Source organism: Protopterus annectens, chromosome 7.part0 (genome assembly GCF_019279795.1).
Source record: "Protopterus annectens isolate FY-2018-M chromosome 7.part0, PAN1.0, whole genome shotgun sequence".
Taxonomy (NCBI): Eukaryota; Metazoa; Chordata; order Ceratodontiformes; family Protopteridae; genus Protopterus; species Protopterus annectens.
Genome location: NC_056739.1, coordinates 15,041,939 through 15,064,034, shown reverse-complemented (window position 1 = coordinate 15,064,034; position 22,096 = coordinate 15,041,939). Strand labels below are relative to the sequence as shown.

General features: G+C 47.1%; 1 protein-coding gene across 1 annotated transcript in view; it reads left to right on the top strand.

Moving 5' to 3' along the window:
• The window catches only part of LOC122805771 (synaptonemal complex protein 1-like), a 5,909,626-nt gene that overhangs the window by 2,403,741 nt on the left and 3,483,789 nt on the right, over nt 1–22,096 (top strand). The gene's annotated exons all lie outside the window — the stretch shown is intronic.

Here is a 22,096-nt window from a genome sequence, read left to right as displayed (position 1 = left end):
TTTAAAGTAGATCCAGATTAAATTTGTTCTTGCTATTGAACCATCCTTTGGTGCTGGCCTTTTTCCTGTGGAATAATTGCTTGTTTTTTCAGCTTTATGCACTGCTTTACCAGTTTGTGCATCCTGTGTTGGAGCTGATTCTATAACACACACACACACACGCATACACTTTTTGCTTCAGGTTACTTCTAATTTTGTACTCTTCAGGCATTGCCAATTGTTACATATACAGCCATCTGAGTTTTCTAAATGGCAGAATCTTGAAAAAGTATACAAATGATTAGTCCTCTTAACTTTGTCCTTCTTTGTTGATTTTGTTAAGTAGTCCTTGACAACTTTAATTTTGCACTGGTATAACATTTATGGTAATGATGAGAGCTATTCCAAATGAATACAGAACAGTCCAGTGCAAGTTTTAGTTCTTTGTTTTAATTTTGAAATTGTTGGTTAAGCCACTATTTTTCATCACAAGTTAGAATTGTCTTTTCTTATTGACTGATAAGAATTAGCTTTTCTTCTGTAGTAGGGACAGAATATACATGGATCTATTTCTGGCAGGAAATAATGTAGAATTTATGTTTATTAATCAACAGTACTAATAATATCAAACCTAGCCAGCAGTTAATAAATTGCTGTGATTGTAGCACTATAATAGCTCTGGAAAACTTGTTAGTTTTGTGTATGTTTCTATTCAGTGTTTTTGTTACCTCCCCCACAGCCAAAGAATCTAGCTTTGTCCCCCAGAGGATACTTTTCTAATTCTGTCTTGTCTAGAAGAATGTTACAAACCATCCATAAAATAGTTGAATCTGTAAAGCAAAGAGGAAGAAATCTTCACTTTCAGTGTCTGGAACTCTTCAACTTACATACAGGTGCAGTTATTGTGCCAGCTGTCAAAAACAGGGAAGTAGATTCATTCTCTTTAGCACCGTTGGAGCCTCCATCTGTTTTTATGCTTTCAGGTTATAGTTTCAAACAGGCACTTTTGTTGATATTGATTACATTGGAAGTAAAAGTGATAGGAGAGCCAGATGCCTCCATGGTAACATGAGTCTGCACAGTAAGAAATATTTGTTTGATACCCAGAGCCAGACCATGGTCAGTTAGGGCCCTAGGAGGCCATAACAATATACTTCACCATCTCTCCCCAGATATCATAAGACACTTTTCAAACCTGTCAGTGTGCAAACTATTTTCTTGTTTACATTTACATTGATTAAAGATTTGGATTTGATTTAAAACCTGCAATGTGAAGTTGTTCTATCTTGCCGTTCATACTTGCAGATGGGTTCAGCTCTGAGTCAGCCTACTACAAAGCTCGAGGTCTTCAGACAGCTTGAGGCCATGTTACATATCCCATGATGCACCTGTAGTTACCTCAGATCTAGTTAGCCACTGCAATAGATCTGAGGTTCCTCAGAATAGCTTGAGTCAGTAAAACTTTTATTATAAAAACTTATTCTAATAACTTTGTTAATTCCATTTCTTAGCTTTACCTTTTGCTTCTTTAGCATTTAAATCTCTTTAGTGTGTATGCCTTGGTGTGCCTTTTCACATTTAAATATAGCTTTAGGCCTTTGTTTTTTTCTAAAAGCCTTTATAGTTAGTGTAGTTATATAGTTCTTGTGTGCTTTTGATAACTGACATTTTTGTCATAACTTTTTGATATTTAGAAATGCTTAGATATATAGTTAAAGTGTGTGTGTGTGTTTAAAGTGACACTTTGTCACAGGATAGTTAGCCCATAGTTTTTGTCAGGGCTTATTTAAGTAGTTTTTGGGTGTGTCTTTAGTATATTGTAATAGTTTTTCACTTGATACTGTGCTGTTCATTATGGCTGACCAGGATAGGGATAAACATCCTAAGTCAGGTTTCAAAAAATGTCCAAAATGTGGACAGAAAATGTGTGTAACAGATAGCCATGTTAACTATGTATACTGTTTGGGAGCTTTACACCTTCAGGAAAGTTACTCCATTTGTCATTCCTTCTCTTCTAGGGTCCTTCAGGAGCAAAAGAGAAAGCTAATTGACAGAAGACTAGTCAAACCATCTTTTCAAGAAGCTTTGAGTGACCAGGACAGATCTAGTAAATCTTCAAAATCTTCCAAGGCTTCTACTTCTTCGGAAGTAAAAAAATTTAAAAAAATGTAGACTTCGGCTCCACAGCCCTTGGAGCCGAGCATCTTGTCCTTTCCAAGCCAGTCCCCGGTCCTGGAACCAGTATCCGAAGTGCCTAAATCGCCACTCATGCAATCTGTACCTCCGTCTATCCAGTCATCTTGGTTCTTGATAAGCCTTTCCGATTTGGATGTGGATCATGTGGTGCAGAAGATGTTACAGGCACCGGCGTTTACTAAATTTTTATCGGCTCCGACCCAAACGGTTTTGGAATCGAAGACTGTTTTACCATCTACTACTTTTCCTCCTCCAAGCCATACTGGTCCTTTGGAGATGGAGGAGTCAGACTTGATCATTGAGCCTTTCGAGCCAACGCCTGTTCCAGTGTCTTTGGTCCTATTTACTCGGATGCCCTCGGCACCGATTGAGGAGTCTAGGAGCTGACACTCTTCGGTCACATCTGGGGAGGATTGTCTGACTGACTTGTCTGTTCTGACTCTGCCTCTTGGGGCTTTGGCTCAGATAAGCTCGGCTCCTACCTCTGGTTCGGAGTCCACTGTCCCAGAGCCGGGGGTATCGATGGTTTCCTCGGCTCCGTCAGTCCCTTCTCAGCGGAGCAGAGGTGCCTTTGAAGCCATGAGGAGAGTTATGTCTCCTAAGACATCTACAACTTCAGGTCCGGTTACCTCCTCCCCAAAAGCACCTGTGTCTGCTTCTGCTTCACAGATCCTTTCTAAGTGTAGAGATACAGAGCCTCAGGAAGCCCCATTGGGTGGCCCCTGCTTTTCCGAGACCTTACCAAAAGTTCCCACTGATGAGGATCCCAGGAAGCAAATCTGCAAGAGGAAGCATTTATCTGCAAGAGGAAGCATTTAGACTCCCCACAGGAGGCTATCACATCCATTACTGACTTGGATGAATCAGAAGAGTCCCCATGGTCCCCCTCTGAGGATATCTCATTTGCTGAGATATTAGGAATCCTTAGGCAGAGGGGTGACTGGCAGTTCACCAACCCAACCGAAGATGAGTTGGTTCTCCTGAAGGCTTTCAGGTCTCAACCCTCCACCGCTTGGGTGTCTACACCCTTCAATGAGCTTATAGAGCTGGTTTCACAAAGGGCATGGGAGTCTCTGGGCAACATGGAGCCTGTCCCCAGGAGGCCTAATAAATTTATTTCTGTCCACCAGGAAAAGTCCTTTCTTACCAAGGGAGTGCCAGTTAATGCCATGGTGGTGGTGGCAGTGACCAAAAAGGAGATTTCTGAAACTTCCTCCTCTATCCATCCTCCTAACATAGATTCTAGGATTATGGATAGATACGGGCAGCACACATACAGCACTGCGTTCACTGAACTGTCTAACCCATTTTACGAGACTGCAAAGAGATCTCCTAAAAGAGCTCGGAGATACTCTTCAGGGTACAGTAGCTGCAGGAGCTTCAGATAAAGTTGCCTCCCAGCTTGCTATCCTCAGTTCCATAGTGAACTCATCCATGCGCCTCATTTCATATGCCAGCTGATGGAACGAGTAGGGCAGCGGGTACAGGAATTGCTCTTAGGAGGCACTCCTGGATGCGGTTGTGTTCCTTCGCGGAGCCCTTTGTCATCCTTTGTCAACACCCCTTTTGATGGCTCTTCCCTTTTTGGGCCCAAAGTTAAGGAAACTTTGACCAGGTGTGAACAGGAAGGAAAGACTCTGTCTGCCATTGGAGTCCATTTTTCCACTCGTACCAGACCCTACCCCAAGGGTCAAAGTGGAGGAAAGATGTGGTTCCAGAAAGCCCAGGGAGCCTTTCAGGACACATGCAGTGAACCCCCCCCCCTCCAGGGGCAGAGAAGGGGACAATAATGGAAGACACCGCCCTCGCGGCAGAGGGAGTACGCAAAACCAGGGCGACAGAGATCAGTTCTTTGGGAAGCCCTACCAGTGCTCCTGAAAGGAGGCCCAACTGTCCTACTCTGGAGGCAGTCGGGGGTCGCTTATCTTTGTATCCAGACACCTGGCTCAAAATAAATGACAACTGAGTACAAAGTATCATTTCCAGAGAATATTTCATTCCTTTCACCACACCCCCTCCATTGACAAGAAAAATCCCAGACATTCCACCCAGTTACAGGGAACAAGCAACATTAGAGGTCCAAACATTGCAAAGAAAATGAGTCATCCAACCAGTCCCTGCAGACCAGATAGGATCTGAAACTTACTCAAGTTCAAAAAAAGACAGGGGACTGGAGACCTATTTTGGACCTCAGCAGACTAAACAGATCTGTCAAGAAAGAGAAGATGTGGGAGTGTTCAATCTCGCCGTTTGTTCTTACACATGGGTTCGGAGCCGATCCTCGGCTCCGTGTCAGCCGCTTGCAAGCTCTGCATCGAGAAGAAGCTCGAGATCACCTAATACCCACAATCTCCCTCTGCCTTTACCTCAGATCTAGTTTGCCGCTGCAGCGTTCACATCACTGGGTCGAGCTCGAGCACCTAAGATAAGATTAAGATTTTATTCTTGTTTTTTTCTTGGTACTTTTATTACATAAAGTTGTTTAGTGATATTTTGTGTGTGTGTGGTTAGGTTCAGGGATACTCGGTACCGTTAAGTTTATTTAAACTTAGTTAGAGTTATCTTCGGGGCCTACCACCCCTTATTTGACTTGACAACCGGATTGACCATATTACTGGATTCGACATTTTTACCGGACTTGACTACTTTACTGGATTTGACTTTTTTCCCCTTATTAGTGACATGTCTGAAAAGGCTAAATCGGGGTTTAAGCGTTGTCAATGTGGGCAAAAGATGTCAGTAACTGACAATCATAGTTCCTGCGTCTACTGTCTTGGCCCTCTCCATCTGCAAGAAGACTGCTCTATTTGTCATTCTTTCACTGGGAGGGTCATGACAGATAGGCGCAGGAAACTAATGGATAGAGGTTTGTTAAAACCTTCCTTTCAAGAGGCTCTGGATGCTTCTGACCAGGCATCCAAATCCTTGAAGGAATCGAAGACGTCGGAGCCCAAGTCATCGGCTCCGAGCTCTTCAGCAAAAGTTAGATCACCGGTTCCACAGACTTCGGGGCCGAGTGTTCAACTGTTGTCAGTTTCCGAGCCTCGAGTCTTGGAACTGGTGATGGAGCTCCCTCCCCCGACACTGTTGAGGTCGGCTCCGTCTTCGATTCCTTCGACCCGTTCTTCCAGGCCCCTCTCCGACATCGATGTGGACCGTGTGGTGCAGAAATTATTGGAACATACGGCCTTGTCCAAGCTTATTTCGGTTTCCACCCAGTTGGTGTCGAAACTTGAAGGCCTTCCATTATCTCCATCCATTCCTCCTCCGAGACCTGTCCAGTCTTTGGAGCCGGAAGAGGTTGATCTGCTGATTGTGGAGCCCTCTGTGCCAGAACAGTCTTTCTCGGTCGGCTCTGTTCACCTCTACTCCGTCGGATCCGTACCAGAGTCTCGGGTCAAGATCCATCCTTGGTTCTGGGGCGAGTCGAACCGATGTTTCGGTTCCGACTCTTCCTCTCGGGCCTCGGCTCGGATCAATTCGGCTCCGTCCTCGGGTCGATGCCTTCGTGCCTGTTTCGGGATTCTTCCCATTTCTTCAGAACCGGAGATACCTCGACTCGGGACCCGGGGCCTTCGATCTCATGAGGAAGGTGTTGTCTACCCAGACAACCACATCAGTAGAAGCAGCCTCTCCTCCCCATAAAGGACCGTTATCTTCCTCTGCACCAACGGCCACATCCAAGCGTCGAGCACCGGTGTCTCAGCCACCCCTGGAGGGTGCCCCCTCTTCCTCTGAGGCTTCTTCGGATGCTCCCCCCGAAGAAGTCCCTAGGAAAAGATTGTGTAAGAGGAGACACTTAGATTCTCCACAAGAATCTTTGACATCCGATACTGACTTGGATGAGTCAGAAGGGTCCCCAAAGTCACCTTCAGAAGATGTCTCCTTTTCTGACATCTTGGAGATCCTAAAGCAGAGAGGTGATTGGCAGTCCCTTCCCCCTTCTGAGGATGAATCAGTCTTACTGAAGGCATTCGGTGCTCGCCCTTCCTCCTCCTGGGTCACTCCGCCCTTCGATGAGTTAATGGAGCTGATTGCTCGAAGGGCGTGGGAGACACCTGACACGGTGGAACCAGTCCCTAGGAAGCCCAATAAGTACATCACTGCACCCCAAGACAAGGCTTACCTCACAAAGGGAGTTCCAGTGGATGCCATGGTGGTGGCAGCTGCCACGAAAAAGGAGATGTCGGAATCTTCCTCATCTGTCCATCCGCCTAACAAGGATTCCAGGACGATGGATAGATACGGGAAGCGCATTTTTAGTTCAGCGGCTTTTTCTATGCGATCCCTGAACTATTTGACCCATTTTACACGTCTACAGAGGGATCTAATCAAAGAGTTGGGAGATACCCTCCAGGGTACTACAGATGCTGCTATCTCAGAGAAAGTTACAGCACATCTCAATACCCTTACATCCATCGTTAACTCATCCATGAGGCTGATATCATACGCAGCCGAAGGATCGAGTAGGGCAGCAGCTTCAGCGATTGCTCTTCACAGACAATCCTGGATGCGCTTATGTTCATTTGCGGAAGCCTTCAAGTCTTCCTTTACTAACGCCCCATTTGATGGTGCCACTCTTTTTGGCCCCAAAGTAAAGGAGACCCTTACCCGGTGTGAGCAGGAGGGAAAGACTCTGTCTGCTGTCGGAGTCCATTTTTCCACCCCATCCAGACCGTACCCCAAAGGGCAACGTGGTGGAAAAATGTGGTTTCGAAAACCCCAAGGATCTTTCCCAAGCACACAGGGTGATGCCCCTTCTAGAGGCAGAGGAGGGGGCAGAGGTGGAAGACGCCGCCCTGGCGGCAGAGGGGGTCCACAAAACCAGGGTGACAGGGATACAACCCCTGGAAAACCCTTCCAGCACTCCTGAGAGGAGGCCCGACTGTCCTACTCTGGAGGCAGTCGGGGGTCGCTTAGCTTTATACCCTCAGGCCTGGCAGAATCTTACTACAGACAACTGGGTAAAAAGCGTGGTTACCAGAGGTTACAGAATACCCTTTCTATCCACTCCCATTCCAAAGAAAAGACTCCCAGATGTGCCGCCCCATCTGCGAGACCCAGCAGCTATAGAAATTTCAAAGCTGCTAGAAAAAAGAGTCATCCAGCCAGTCCCAGCAGACCAAATAGGATTCGGAACTTACTCAAGGTTCTTTTTAGTTCCAAAGAAGACAGGGGACTGGAGGCCGATTCTGGACCTAAGCAACCTCAACACCTTTGTCAAGAAAGAAAAGTTCTGAATGGTCACGCTTCAATCGATCCTTCCATTCTTACAGAAGGACGACTGGATGTGCTCAATAGATCTGAAGGACGCATACTACCACATCAAAATGGCCAGGGCGTCCAGGGATCATTTGCGCTTCCGGCTGGGAGCCAGTCACTATCAGTTTCGAGCCCTGCCCTTTGGTCTGACCTCAGCCCCCAGGGTTTTCACCAAATGCATGGCAGTGGTAGCGTCTCATCTGAGACGCCTAGGATTCCAGGTGTTTCCGTATCTGGACGACTGGCTCCTTTCTGCCACCACCCCGCGCCAACTGATACAGGCCAGGGAGTACACCCTACAACTTTGTATTCACCTCAGAATTTCCGTAAATTTCGAAAAATCTTTACTACAGCCATCACAGCATATCTTATTCATAGGAGCGGAATTAGATACGCATCATTTAAGTCTAAGGCTCCCTCCAGAAAGGATAGCCTCACTACAAAGCCACATTTCTCTCATTCTATCATCCAAAAAATCTCCAGCAAAGCTAGTTCTGAAAGTCTTGGGTCTCATGGCAGCTTCTCTCATTGCGATACCATTGGGAAGACTGCACATGAGAGTTCTACAATGGCTACTGTTTGCACAATGGTCGTTCCAACAGCTACCTCTGACACACGAAATTCTGATAACAAACACATGCAAATCACACCTAACCTGGTGGCTTCAGACTTGCAACCTTTCCAGCGGAAGACCATTTGTGCTACCCACGCCGACAGCTACGGTAACCACGGACGCTTCCCTGATAGGGTGGGGGGGCATCTTTCAGGGACAGACAGTCCAAGGCGAATGGACCAATTTGGAGTACAATCTGCACATCAATGTTCTAGAGTTGAGGGCAGTGTTTCTAGCATTGCAACACTTTGCTCACCTTCTGCCTCTAGGGACAATTGCAGTTCAGACATACAACATGTCTGTAGTCTGGTACATAAACAAGCAAGGGGGAACCAGGTCTTATCAGCTATGCAGAGAGGCCATGAGAATTTGGCAATGGGCGGAGTCCACGGGTCGCTTTCTGATCGCAACGCACATCCCGGGGTCATCCAACGTCATAGCCGACAGGCCGAGCAGAGCAATCCTGTTGCCTCACGAGTGGTCCCTCAAACAGTCAATTGCGAAGACGATTTTTCGCAAGTGGGGCCAGCCTTCCTGCGACCTTTTTGCGTCTTCAATGAACGCCAAATGCAGGAGCTACTTTGCCCTATTACCCCCTCCAGGGGAAGTCCCCAGGGACGCGCTGGTGCACGATTGGCCCCCGGGTCTCCTGTACGCTTTTCCTCCCTTTCCCCTTATTGCAAAGTTTCTGCAGAAAGCCAACAACCTTCAGAGGACGATAATCCTCATTGCCCCGTTCTGGCCTCGTCAGATTTGGTTTCCCTTTCTATTGCAACACCGCATTCGGGGACCTTGGTTTCTGGACCCAGAGCCAGATCTACTGACTCACTCATCAGGAGTTCCTCACCCATCTCTCGAATCACTCCATCTAGCAGCTTGGCTGCTCCGCTTCTCTTTCTAGCCAGGTCTGATTCTCTTACACCGGCAGTTCAGAATATATTAGTGGCTTCTCATAAAGCTTCCACTACAAAGACCTACACCAGTAAATGGAAGCGTTTCGTCTTCTGGACGAATTCACATCATTTGGACCCGGTTATAGCTCCGTTAAACAAGATCCTGGAGTTTTTAACAGAGTTATTCCATCAAGGAGCTTCTCCTGCCACTTTAAGAGTACAATTGGCTGCCATTTCCAACTTTCATGTAGAAGAATGTGGAGCACCTATTATGGCTCATAGACTTTGTAAGGCCTTTTTAAAAGGATCCTTTCATATTAGACCACCAGTTAGAACTCCTACATCACCTTGGAATCTGAACCTCTTACTTTCTAAATTGATGCTGCCCCCTTTTGAGCCAGCCTCCGTTTGCCCATTGAAGTTTTTATCGTGGAAGACCCTCTTCTTGGTAGCCATTACATCCGCTAGACGAGTGTCTGAGCTTCAGGCTCTTTCTATTAAACACCCTTATTTGATTTTCCATTCTGACAGAGTATCTCTTCGCACTAATCCATCCTTTCTCCCCAAAGTTTGCTCTACCAATAACATTAATCAGTCCATTGAATTACCCACCTTTTTCAAAAATCACACTAATAAGTTAGAGTATATGTTACACAAATTGGATGTCCATAGACAACTCGGGTTTTATTTGGAAAGAACAAAGGATCACAGGAAATCTGATCAACTATTTGTAGCTTTTGCTGACAGCAGGAAAGGTGTAGCGGTTACTAAACGAACCCTTTCCAAATGGCTAACTGATTGTATCATATACGTTTATGATTCTTCAAATCAAACCTTATCTGTCAAACCTAAGGGACATTCTACAAGATCAGTGTCTACATCCTTGGCTCACGCAGCTCGCCTACCATTAGACACGATTTGTGCAGCTGCTACTTGGGCTAAACCGCATACATTTATTTCTCATTACAAAGTGGACAGGGTTTCTAGGGATAGGGCAACCTTTGGTTCCACTGTGCTCAAGAACGTCCTCCCGTGAATTCCTCAGGATTATGGAGCTAGGGACGCTACCCATGTGTAAGAACAAACGGCGAGATTGAACACTCTCACATATAGAAGTTATGTCCTTACCATAACGTTCCATGTAGAGTGTTCATCTCGCCTTTGTTCTTACATTCCCACCCTCCCACCCTCAGGAAGAACGTTCTGTTTGGTGCCTGGTCTGGAGTATTCTCCTTCTGCTTTTTGCAGTGGTTGTATTATTATGATGCACATGTGTATATATGTATATATATGTATATAGAGCATTTCTTGATTGTGTAAATTTTGGTATGAGTGTGCTCTCTATGGCTGCTGGTTTGTTTGCAAACTAGATCTGAGGTAAAGGCAGAGGGGGATTGTGGGTATTAGGTGATCTCGAGCTTCTTCTCGATGCAGAGCTTGCAAGCGGCCGACACGGAGCCGAGGATCGGCTCCGAACCCATGTGTAAGAACAAAGGCGAGATGAACACTCCACATGGAACGTTATGGTAAGGACATAACTTCTATTTCTGGATGGTCACGCTTCAGTCGATTCTTCCTTTCTTAGGGAAAGACAATTGGATGTTCTTGATAGATCTCCAGGATGCGTACTACCATATAAAAATGGCCAGACCGTCCAGGGATCATCTGCTCTTCCGGCAGGGAGCCAGTCATTACCAGTTTTGAGCCTGCCCTATGGTCTCACTGCATCCCCCAGAGTGTTCACCAAATGTATGGCAGTGGTCACGGCTCACCTGAGGCATTTAGGATTCCAGGTGTTTCCATACCTAGATGATCAGCTCCTCACCGCCACCACCAGGCATCAGTTTAAACAAGCCAGGGACACCACGCTTTCTCTCTGCGGTCACCTGGTATTACAATAAATTCAGAAAAATCTGCCTTGTCGCCATCGCAACATATCGTTTTTATCGGAGCAGAATTGGACACCACCACCACCACTTTGAGACTTCCAGCAGAAAGAGTCTTACTACTCCGTCAGCAGGTTTGCAACATCATATCCAGAGACAAGGTTCCAGCATCAGAAGTACTAAAACTGTTAGGCATGATGGTAGTTGCAATATTAGCGATACCATTGGCTCGCATGCACATGCGGATTCTACAATGGCTGTTATTCACTCAATGGTCTTACCAAGAGCTTCCAATGTCTCATCTCATAATGATCACAGATACATGCAAACAGGATCTTCAGTGGTGGTTGACCTCTCCATGTAACGATAGGTTGTCCTTTTGTTCTACCCCCACCAGTGGCCACAGTGACCACAGACGCTTCCCTGATAGGGTGAGGGGGCATTTTCAGGGAAGAACAGCCCAACGCACATGGACCGAACAGGAGATGCATCTGCATATCAATGTCCTGAAGATGAGAGTGGTACTATTAGCGTTGCAGTACTTCAACCTCTGGGAACTATTGTGATTCAGATGGACAACATGTCAGTGGTCTGGTACTTGAACAAACAAGGAGGAACCAAGTCCTACCCCCTTTGTCGAGAGGACCTTAGAGTATGGCAGTGGGCTACATCCACCCAGCTCTTTCTGTTAGCAATGCACATCTAGGGGAAATCCAGCATGATAGCAGACAAACTGAGCAGAGCAATTTTGTTGCCTCACGAGTGGTCCCTCAAGAAAGAAATAGCGCAGAGAATTTTCCGCAGGTGAGGCCAGCCTTGCTGCAACCTTTTTGCCAACCACATGAACACGAAATGCAGAAGCTACTTTGCCCTCATTCCCCCTCCGGTAGAAGCCCCAAGGGACACACTCGTACACAATTTGCCTCCGGGTCTCCTCTATGCATTCCCACCAATTCCCTTGATACCCAAAGTATTACAGAAAGCAAAAGCCATTGGAAGGATCATCATTCTAATAGCCCCTCATTGGCCTCATCCAATATGGTTCCCCTTCCTTTGACTTCATCAATTGGAAGACCCTTGGATTCTGGACCCAGTTCCAGATCTTTTGACGCATGTGTCAGGGGATCTTCATCCCTCTCTTCAGTCCCTGAAATTGACAGCTTGGCTGCTCGCTCCAATTCCCAACATAGCCAGGTTCCATAACCTCTCTAATAAAATGCAGCAGATTCTGATATCTTCTCATGAATCCTCTACTAGGAAGCTGTATCTTAGCAAATGGAAAAGATCTTCTATATGGGTCTCTCAAAATAATATTGATCTCTACCAAGCCCCTATTGCCTCCATATTAGAGTTCTTGACTATGCTTTTCAATAAAGGGGCTGCAGCAGCAACACTTCAGGTTCAACTTGCTGCTATCTCTAAGTTTCACCTTGTCTTTGTAGGATTGAACATAATGTCACACAGGCTATCCAAAGCCTTTCTCAAAGGGACTTTTCATCTCAGACCACCTGTGAAATCCCCTTATACCCCTTGGAATCTACATTTTATGCTTTCACATATTATTCTCCCACCTTTCAAACCAGCTTCCTCCTGCAATTTGAAATTTTTACCATGGAAGACTTGTCTTTTTAGTAGCCATCACTTCTGCCCGCAGTGTGTCAGAGCTTCAGGCTTTGTCCATAAAGCCTCCTTATTTGATTTTCCATGCTGACAGAGTCTCCCTACGAACAAACCCTTCTTTCTTGCCCAGGTTTGTACTGAAACTAATCTGAATCATATTATAGATTTGCCAGTGTTCTTTTCCAAACACACCAACAACTTAGAGTACATGCTGCACAAGCTTGATGTTCTTAGACAACTCCGATTTTACTTGGATAGAACAAAAGATTTCAGGGAATCAGAACAGCTTTTTGTTTCCTTTTTAGATTCCAGAAAAGGTATGCCAGTGGCAAAAACAACACGGTCTAAATGGTTATCTGATTGCATCACATTTGCTTATTCAGCTGCTAATATGCCCTTACCACACAAAATTAAGGCTCATTCTACCAGAGCAGTGTCCACATCTTCTGCCCTTTCTTATAGATTTCTATAGACAACATTTGTGCAGTAGCCAGTTGGTCAAGACTTCATACCTTTATCACTCATTACAAAGTTGACAAGGCCTCCAGGGACAGGGCCTTCTTTGGGTCTACTGTCCTGAAAAATATACTCCCGTGAGCCACCCGATTAAGATGGTGCTTGGGACACTACCCATCTGTAAGAATGAACGTCGAGATAGAACAACTTCACGTAAAGAAGTTATGTAGTCACTATAACATTCCATGTGAGTTGTTCATCTCACCTTAATTCTTACTACCCACCCTCCTACCCCTCCAGTCTTTTTTGAGGACAGAGATACTAGATTCTTCCTGGCTGCTCAATCCTTCTATAGCTTTCTCCTAAAGAGTGATACAATGACATGATGTTATTATATGCAGCAAACAAGAGCTGAGGTAACTCCAGGTGCATCATGGGATATGTACTTGGCCTCGAGCTGTCTGAAGACCTTAAGCTTTGTAGTAGGCCAACTCGGAGCCAAGGATCGGCTCCGAACCCATCTGTAAGAATGAAGGCAAGATGAATAACTACTCACATGGAACGTTATGGTGTGTGCATAACTTCTTGTTTGAAATTTTACAGTGCAAGATTTCACAACCATTTAGCTCTCACATTGAAAACCAACTTAACTTGAACAACAATAAACTTCTCTTCCCTTGAAAGTTGAAACTCACATTTTTGAAAATGCATCTGGCAACCCATTAAACTAAAAAAATAAAGTAATGCTGGAATTCATAATCAGATAGCATATAGTGAAGCACTAGTTAGGGTAATGTGTTCCAAGAATTCAAAAAACAAATGTTTAACACATTTGCTAACAGCATGGGACAGCCCACTAAATGCAAGTGTCCCTTTACAGGGGCCACCCAGGAGCACTGTCTGGTGAAGTGACTTGGTCTTAGATGCACAAAAGACAAAGGCGGCTGAGGGGATAAAACCAAGTACCACAAGAAGAATTATCAGTGCATAGCTGTATTCATAAATGCCAAGTACATAATACAATTAGAGAATAGAGCATGCAGGGAAAACCTGAGAATGTTAAGTTGTCAATCTCGCCTTCATTCTTGCTAGATGGGTTTGCTCCGACTCGGCCACTTACTAAAGCTCGAGAGCTAATTTTACCGGCTCGAGGCAACCCTATATCCCATGATGCAAGGCGATAACTACCCAGATCTCGTTTGCCACTTTCGCTTGCGAGGTGCATTTTTTACGGGCTCCTGGTAAGTTTTCAAATTTTCAGACTTTAGTCACTCCCTTTTCCTTTTAGTCCACTACTGTTATTGTTTAACTCTTAATGGTTAGATTTTGAACCCTATCTCCCGTTAGTGTTTTCCCTTTTCCAGTTATTTATCCCTTCCCCTAAGTTAGGCCTTAAGCCTCCCCCATGTTAAGTTGTCAATCTCGCCTTCATTCTTGCTTGATGGGTTCGGAGCCGATCCCTCGGCTCCGACTCGGCACTTGCTAAGCTCGAGAGTCACTTTTACCAGCTCGAGGCAGCCCCATATCCCATGATGCAAGGCGGTAAGTACCCAGATCTCGTTTGCCGCTTCGCTTATGAGGTCCTCCTTTTACCAGCTCCTGGTAAGTGATTCACTTTTTTGGATATTTAAGCCCCTTTTTGCTAAAAAACCCTTTATTTTTAGTTTTAAGTTAATTATATAGATTTTCTGACAGAAAATCCCTGTCTCTTCTAATTTTTTTTAGTCAAACTTTACCCATCCCATCCTCCCTGTTAGGGTGTGTGTGTTTGTGTTTATAGTAATACCTTTTGGTATTTTATTTAATTTAATTCTTGACTGGTGTGTGTGTGTGTGTTGTGAAGCACCATGTCAAAGGAGAGGGTCTCAGGTTTTAAGAAGTGTGACTCGTGCTGTCAGAAGATGTCTCTGACAGACGGTCACACTTCTTGCCTGTATTGCCTGGGGCCTCTTCACCTGCAGGACTCCTGTGCTATTTGTCATTCCTTCAGCCAGAGAGTCCTGCAGGAAAGACGTAACAAGCTGATACTTAGGGGCCTTCTTAAGCCGGAGGGCTCTCCGGCTAAGTCGGCTCCATCAAAATCAGCCAAATCTTCCAAGGCCCAGGCTTCTGTGTCTAAGCCTGCGGCCTCGGCTCTGACTCGTTCCGAGTCGAGGTCGCCCGCTGGAGCCGATTCTGGCTTAACAGCCTTCGCACCGATGGCTATCGGTGCCGATCCTGCATCGACCACTTCGGTGTCGGCTCCGATCGGTTCCGACCACCATGTGGCACAGGCATCGGTGTCGGCTCCGATCGGCTCCGACACCGTTACTTTTGTGGCTGTATCGGCTCCGGCTGGAGCCGATGCATCGAGGCTTCCTGTCGGCTCCGATAAGTCTTCGGCTCTGACAGGATCTATAGTATCGGTTCCGATGGCTCATTCCAGGAAGAGGTCGAGGTCACCTTCCTTGGAGCCGATACTTTCGGCTCGGCTTCACCTCTCCTTTCGGAACGGAGCCATCGGAGCCGATCTTCAAGGTCATCCAGACTTTCAGATCATGACCTAGAGAGTGGTCAGCAGATTACTTAAGTCACAGGTACTGGCCCAAATGTTACATAGTCCGTCTCAACAGACGACTGTTGGTCCACACCCGTTACAGTTCCTCCTTCAACTCTACCCCAGAGCTTGGAGTTGGAGTCTTCGGGAATGGTTACTGCTACGGCTGGAGGACGGATACCCCTTCTGTTCCTTCAGCCTCTACTCTTATCTCCTCTTGAGACCTTCCTTAGAGGGATTTGGTGGTCGGGCTTCCATGGTCTCCTCCGAGGGGTGAGTGGCATCGGACCCTTGTCCGAACCCGCTCTTCCCTTGGAGCCTCGGCCTTGGTGAGCTCGGCTCCGACATCTGCCTCGGAGACTTCCTTCGGTGGTCCCTGGAGTTCCTAGTTCTTGAACGGGTTCTCTCGGACCTGCCTGGGAGGAGCATTCGAGGTGATGAAGAGTGTGCTGGCCACTGGTATCAGTCAGCAGTCTGTTCCCATAGCTCCTCCCTCTATAGTACCTGTTGACATCTCTGCCACTTCTCTTGCTACAGGACCCAGAGATCCTCCACCTCAGGTTTCCCCATTGGGAATTTCCCCTCTTCCGAGGATTCTCCTGATGTTTGGGAGATCCTCCTAGGAAGAGGACTTGTAAGAGGAAACATGTAGACTCCCCGAGTCTGTCACTTGGATACTGACTTTGATGAGTCAGAGGGATCCCTAGATCCCCTCTGAGGATGTCTCCTTCTCAGACATCCTAGAACTCCTTAAACAGAGGGGAAACTGGCCCACCAACAATCCCTCTGAGGATGAGTCAGTATACCTAGAGGCGTTTGGATCTCGGCCCTCCACCTCCTGGCTGTCTCCCCCTGCCCACCCCCTTATGCAGGTTATTGCACGAGGCGTGGGCAGCTCCTGACTCTGTAGAGCCAGTCCCTAGGAGGCCTTCAAAATTTATCACTGCCCGTGTGACAAGCAATTCCTCACTAAGGGTGTCCCGCTGATGCCATGGTGGTGGCTGCGGCCACCAAGAAGGAACTTGCAGATCCTTCCGTACCCGTCCATCCTCCTAATAAGGACTCTAGGACCATGGATAGGTACGGTGGCGGATGTTTTCCTCAGCGACCTTTGCTATGCGTTCGCTGAATTACCTATGTCACTTCACCAGACTCCAGAGGGATATCCTTAAGGAGCTGGGTGAAGTAGTACAGGATCCTACAGCTGCAGGGGCTCAAGAAAAAATTGCTTCGCAGCTAGGAACCCTTAATTCCATTGCAAACTCCTCCATGCGGCTAATATCTTATGCTGCTGATGGAGCGAGTAGAGCCGCAGGTACAGGTGTGGCTCTTAGACGCCAAGCCTGGATGCGGCTATGTGATTTTGTGGATCCCTTTAAGGCGTCCTTCACAAATTCTCCCTTTGATGGGTCAGCTTTGTTTGGCCCTCAGGTGAAGGAAACTTTGACCAGGTGCGAACAGGACGGCAAGACTCTTTCTGCTGTAGGAGTCCGTTTTTCCACCCCTTCTAGACCTTATCCCAAAGGACAGAAAGGTGGGAAAATGTGGTTCCGTAAATCCCAAGGAGTCACGCCGGATTCACGTGGTCAGTTTACCCCTAGAGGCAGAGGGCTAACAACAACAGACGCCGCTCTAGAGGCAGAGGGGTCCAAAACCAGGGAAACAGAGAGCCTCTCTGACAAGCCCTTTCAGCATCCCTGAGATGTTGCCCGGCTGTCCCTCCTTGGAGGCAGTCGGGGGAAGATTATCACTGTACCCAGAAGCCTGGCATTCCCTCACACAAGACAGATGGGTACAGTCGATCATATCCAAGGGTTACATAATTCCTTTCGAGGAAAGTCCCTTCCCCTCAAATTCCCTTCCAGATGTACCACCGGTCTAAGGAAATTGCAGAGTTAGAAGTCTCAAAACTACTGCAAAAAAGAGCCATTCAGCCAGTTACAACAGACCATTCAGAGCCCGGAATCTACTCAAGGTTCTTTTTGGTCCCCAAAAAGACGGGAGACTGGAGACCAATATTGGATCTCAGCAGACTCAACAAGTCTGTCAAGAAGACAAGATTCCGAATGGTCACTCTTCAGTCAATTCTGCCCTTCTTACAGAAGGACAACTGGATGTGCTCACTAGATCTTCAGGATGCGTACTATCACATCAAAATTCACAGACTCTCCAGGAGATTTATCCGCTTTCGGCTGGGGTCCAGTCATTTCCAGTTCAGAGCCCTGCCCTTTGGTCTCACTACAGCCCCCAGAGTGTTCACCAAATGCATGGCAGTGGTCACGGCTCACCTGAGACGTCAAGGATTCCAGGTGTTTCCGTATCTCGACGACTGGCTCCTGTCAGCCACCACCAGGCATCAGCTTACACAAGCCAGGGATTACACAATAAACCTTTGTTCTCATTTGGGCATCTCGATCAACTTCGAAAAGTCATCCTTATCGCCCTGCCAGTCTATTACCTTCATAGGCGCAAACTTAAACACTGTTCGGATGTCAGCTACCCTTACAGATCAAAGAGTTTCAGACATTCAGAGTCATGTCAGAATCATTCTGGCCAACAAGAAAGTACTGGCCAGAATGGTTCTAAAGGTATTAGGTCTCATGGCTGCGGCCATTACTCTTCTTCCCTGGCTCGATTCTACATGCGCCTTCTTCAGTGGATGCTGTTCACACAATGGTCATACCAACAACTTCCAATGCGTCACCAGATTCTGGTGACACAGACATGCAAAGAGCATCTTGCTTGGTGGATCACATCTCCTCAGGTTCACCAAGGCAGGTACTTTGTACCCCATCCCGATAGCCACTGTCACCACGGATGCCTCCCTGATCGGGTGGGGGGGGTCATTATCAGGGCAGGATGGTTCATGGGACGTGGCAGCCGTTCGAGTACCATCTGCACATAAATGTCCTGGAGATGAGAGCAGTGCTTTTAACGTTGCAAGCCCTCAACGACTTTCTTCCCGTAGGGACAATTGCAGTCCACACAGACAACATGTCTGTAGTTTGGTATATCAACAAACAGGGCGGAACCAAGTCTTACCCCTTGTGTCGAGAAGCGCTCAGACTATGGCAATGGGCGATCTCCTCTCATCGGTTTCTGGTAGCAACGCATATCCCTGGGAAAACCAACATTGTAGCGGACAGATTGAGCAGAGCTATTCTCATGCCTCACGAGTGGTCTCTCAAGCAATCTATAGCGGAAGAAATTTTTCTGGAATGGGGTCGTCCATGCTGCGATCTTTTTGCTACTCCCCAAAACAGCAAATGTCCAGACTTCTTCTGCCTCTTCCCTCCATCAGGCCATCCCCCCAGAGACGCTCTGACCCAGGATTGGCCCCAGGGACTTCTTTATGCCTTCCCTCCATTTCCTCTGATCCCTCAGGTTATCCAGAAAGCTACCGTTTTGAGAGCCAAATTGATTCTCATTGCCCCTTACTGGCCTCGACAAGTTTGGTTTCCGTTCCTCCATCATCACCTTTTGGTGCAGCCGTGGCATCTGGACCCAGTGCCAGATCTTCTGATTCACCAATCGGGTCAGCTGCACCGGTCAATCCCTTCTCTCAACCTCACAGCATGGTTGCTCCACTTCCTTCCTTAGCCAGGCTTCCTTTGATCTCTAACCCAGTTAGAGACATCATAGTAGCTTCGCTAAAATCCTCTACCAGGAGGATTTATACAAGCAAATGGAAACGTTTCTCTTATTGGGCTAAGGCCAAGAATATTGATCCTTTTACTGCCCTGTTCAGGCAGTCCTGGACTTCTTAGCAGAGATTTTTCATGCAGGCTCCTCTTCTTCCACAGTCAGAGTTCAATTGGCTGCTATTTCCAATTTTCATGTCGGGATAGCAGATCATAATATTATGTCCCATAGGCTCTGCAGGGCCTTCTTGAAAGGAATTTTCCTACTAAAGCCTCCAATCAGGAATCCTCCTCCTCAGTGGGATCTAAATTTAGTGCTGACATCCTTAATTCTTCCCCCCTTCGAGCCAGCTGTTTCTTGTTCCCTGAAATATCTTTCTTGGAAAACTTTATTCCTAGTGGCTATTACATCGGCCAGGAGGGTGTCTGAACTTCATGCTCTTTCGGTTCGACCCCCCTATTTGGTTTTTCACAAAGACAGAGTATCTTTGAGAACTAACCCAACCTTTTTGCCTAAGGTCGCTTCAAAGAACAATTTGAATCAATCCATTGATCTCCCTGTATTTTTCCCCAACTATTCAGATAGAGCTGAACAAAAGCTACATTATCTTGATGTCCACCGTCAACTTAGATATTATTTGGACAGAACAAAAAAATTTAGAAAATCTGATCAACTTTTTGTTTCCTATGCGGATAATAAAAAAGGCCTTCCTGTTTCTAAAGTGACTTTGTCTAGATGGCTTTCTTCAGTCATCTCTGAAATTTATCTGCTCAGGGGAAAACAGCTGTGCTCAAAACCTAAAGCACATTCAACTAGGAGCTTAGCTACTTCTACAGCCTTTCAAGCTAGACTTCCTTTAGACACTATTTGTGCAGCGCCACTTGGGCCACTCCTCACACTTTTGTTTCCCATTACAAATTGGACTTGGCCTCCAGGGACAGAGCCAGTTTTGGCTCTACAGTCCTCAAGAGTTTGTTCCATTGAGCCACCCAGGATAGAGGTGCTAGGGGCGGTCCCATCAAGCAAGAATGAAGGCGAGATTGACAACTTAACATTAAGAAGTTATGTACCTACCATAACGTTCCATGTTAGTTGTCTTCTCTCGCCTTCTTTCTTGCGACCCTCCCTCCTTCCCCCTGGCCTGGACAGACCTTGTTATAAGAAACTGTTATGCTGAAGACCATTCAAACCTGGTCCTCCTTCCATCTGTAAGTTTTCTTTCTTCCTTTTGGGAAGTATTTTATGCTTGGTGCTATTGCCCTTTGTCATCAAACGAGATCTGGGTACTTACCGCCTTGCATCATGGGATATGGGGCTGCCTCGAGCTGGTAAAAGTGACTCTCGAGCTTAGCAAGTGCCGAGTCGGAGCCAAGGGATCGGCTCCGAACCCATCAAGCAAGAAAGAAGGCGAGAGAAGACAACTAACATGGAACGTTATGGTAGGTACATAAATTTTTATTTCCTAATTTTTTGTCAGGGATTCTGTGTGGTGTTTGGGTGTGTTTGTATCCCTGTTTTAGTTTTTTATTTGGATTGGGTGTTTTATTGTGTGTGTGTGTGTGTTTTTGATACTTAGTGTTCCCTCGTCACAGTTATGTCGAAGGACACAAAGGTCTCAGGTTTCAAGAAGTGTGACTTGTGCTGTCAGAAAATGTCTCTGACAGACAGTCACACTTCTTGTGTTTACTGCCTGGGACCTCTGCACCTGCAGGACTCTTGTTCTGTCTGCCATGCCTTCAGCCCAAGAGTCCTACAGGAGCGCAGAAATAAACTAATACTGAGGGGCTTATTAAAGCCTGAGAGCTCCCCTACTAAGTCTGCTCTGGGGAAGCCCTCAAAACCAGTAAAGCCTTCGGCTCCAAGCCCTAAGCCATCAGCTACTGGTTCGCCTTCTGTGACGAGATCGGCTCCGGCCAGAGCCGATCCTTCTGTGTCACAGCTTACAGTATCGGCTCCACCTGATGCCGATACCGCTAAATCTAGGCACTCACTGTCGGCTCCGGCTGGAGCCGACGTATCCTCGGCTCCTTCGGCTCCACCTATCTCCAGAAAGAGATCAAGATCCCCTTCGTTGGAGTCCATACATTCGGCTCCGAGATCACCCTGCTCTCGGAGCGGAGCCATCAGAGCCGATCTTCTCGGTCGTCCAGGCTGTCTGACCACGACCTCGAGAGAGTGGTGAGTAGACTATTAAAGTCTCAGGCATTGGCCCAAATGCTCCATAGCCCGTCTCATCAGACGGTAGCTATTACACAACCACCTAACATTCCTCCTTCGACTCTTCTACAGAGCTCGGAGCCGGAGCTCCTCGGAGCCATGACTTTTGTGGCTTTGGAGCCGATACCCCCCCTTGGGCTCCGTCGTCCTCTGCTCCAATCTCCTCCTTGATGCCTTCATTGGAAGAATCCGGGCATCTGGTCTCTCTCGTCGGCTCCGAGGGGGCGAGTGGCATCGGACCCTTGTCCGACCCCGTTCTCCCTCTCGGAGCTTCGGTGCTGGTGAGCTCAGCCCCGACATCAGCCTCGGAGCCGTCCCTGTCGGTGCGGCCGGGGTTCCTATCTCTTCGGAGCAGGAGCCTTCTGGCCTCTCTGATGGGGGAGCCTTCGAGGTGATGAGGAGTGTACTAGCTCCAGGGCGTAGGTCAACGGTCAGTTCCATCAGCTCCTCCTACTACAGTGCCTGCTGACGTCTCTTCCCACTCTCTTGCTCCTGGACCCTGAGATCCAACACCTCAGGCTTCCCCACTGGGAATATCTTCCTCTTCCGAGGCTTCTCCTGACCCGTCAGGTGTGCCTCCGCGTAAGAGGACATGTAAGAGGAAACATCTAGACTCCCCCGAGTCTATTACATCTGATACTGACTTGGATGAGTCGGAGGAATCCCCAAGGTCCCCCTCTGAGGATGTCTCTTTCTCAGACATCCTTGAACTCCTTAAGCAGAGGGGGAACTGGCCTTCCCTTAATCCTTCCGAGGACGAGTCGGTATACCTGGAGGCATTCGGGTCTCGACCTTC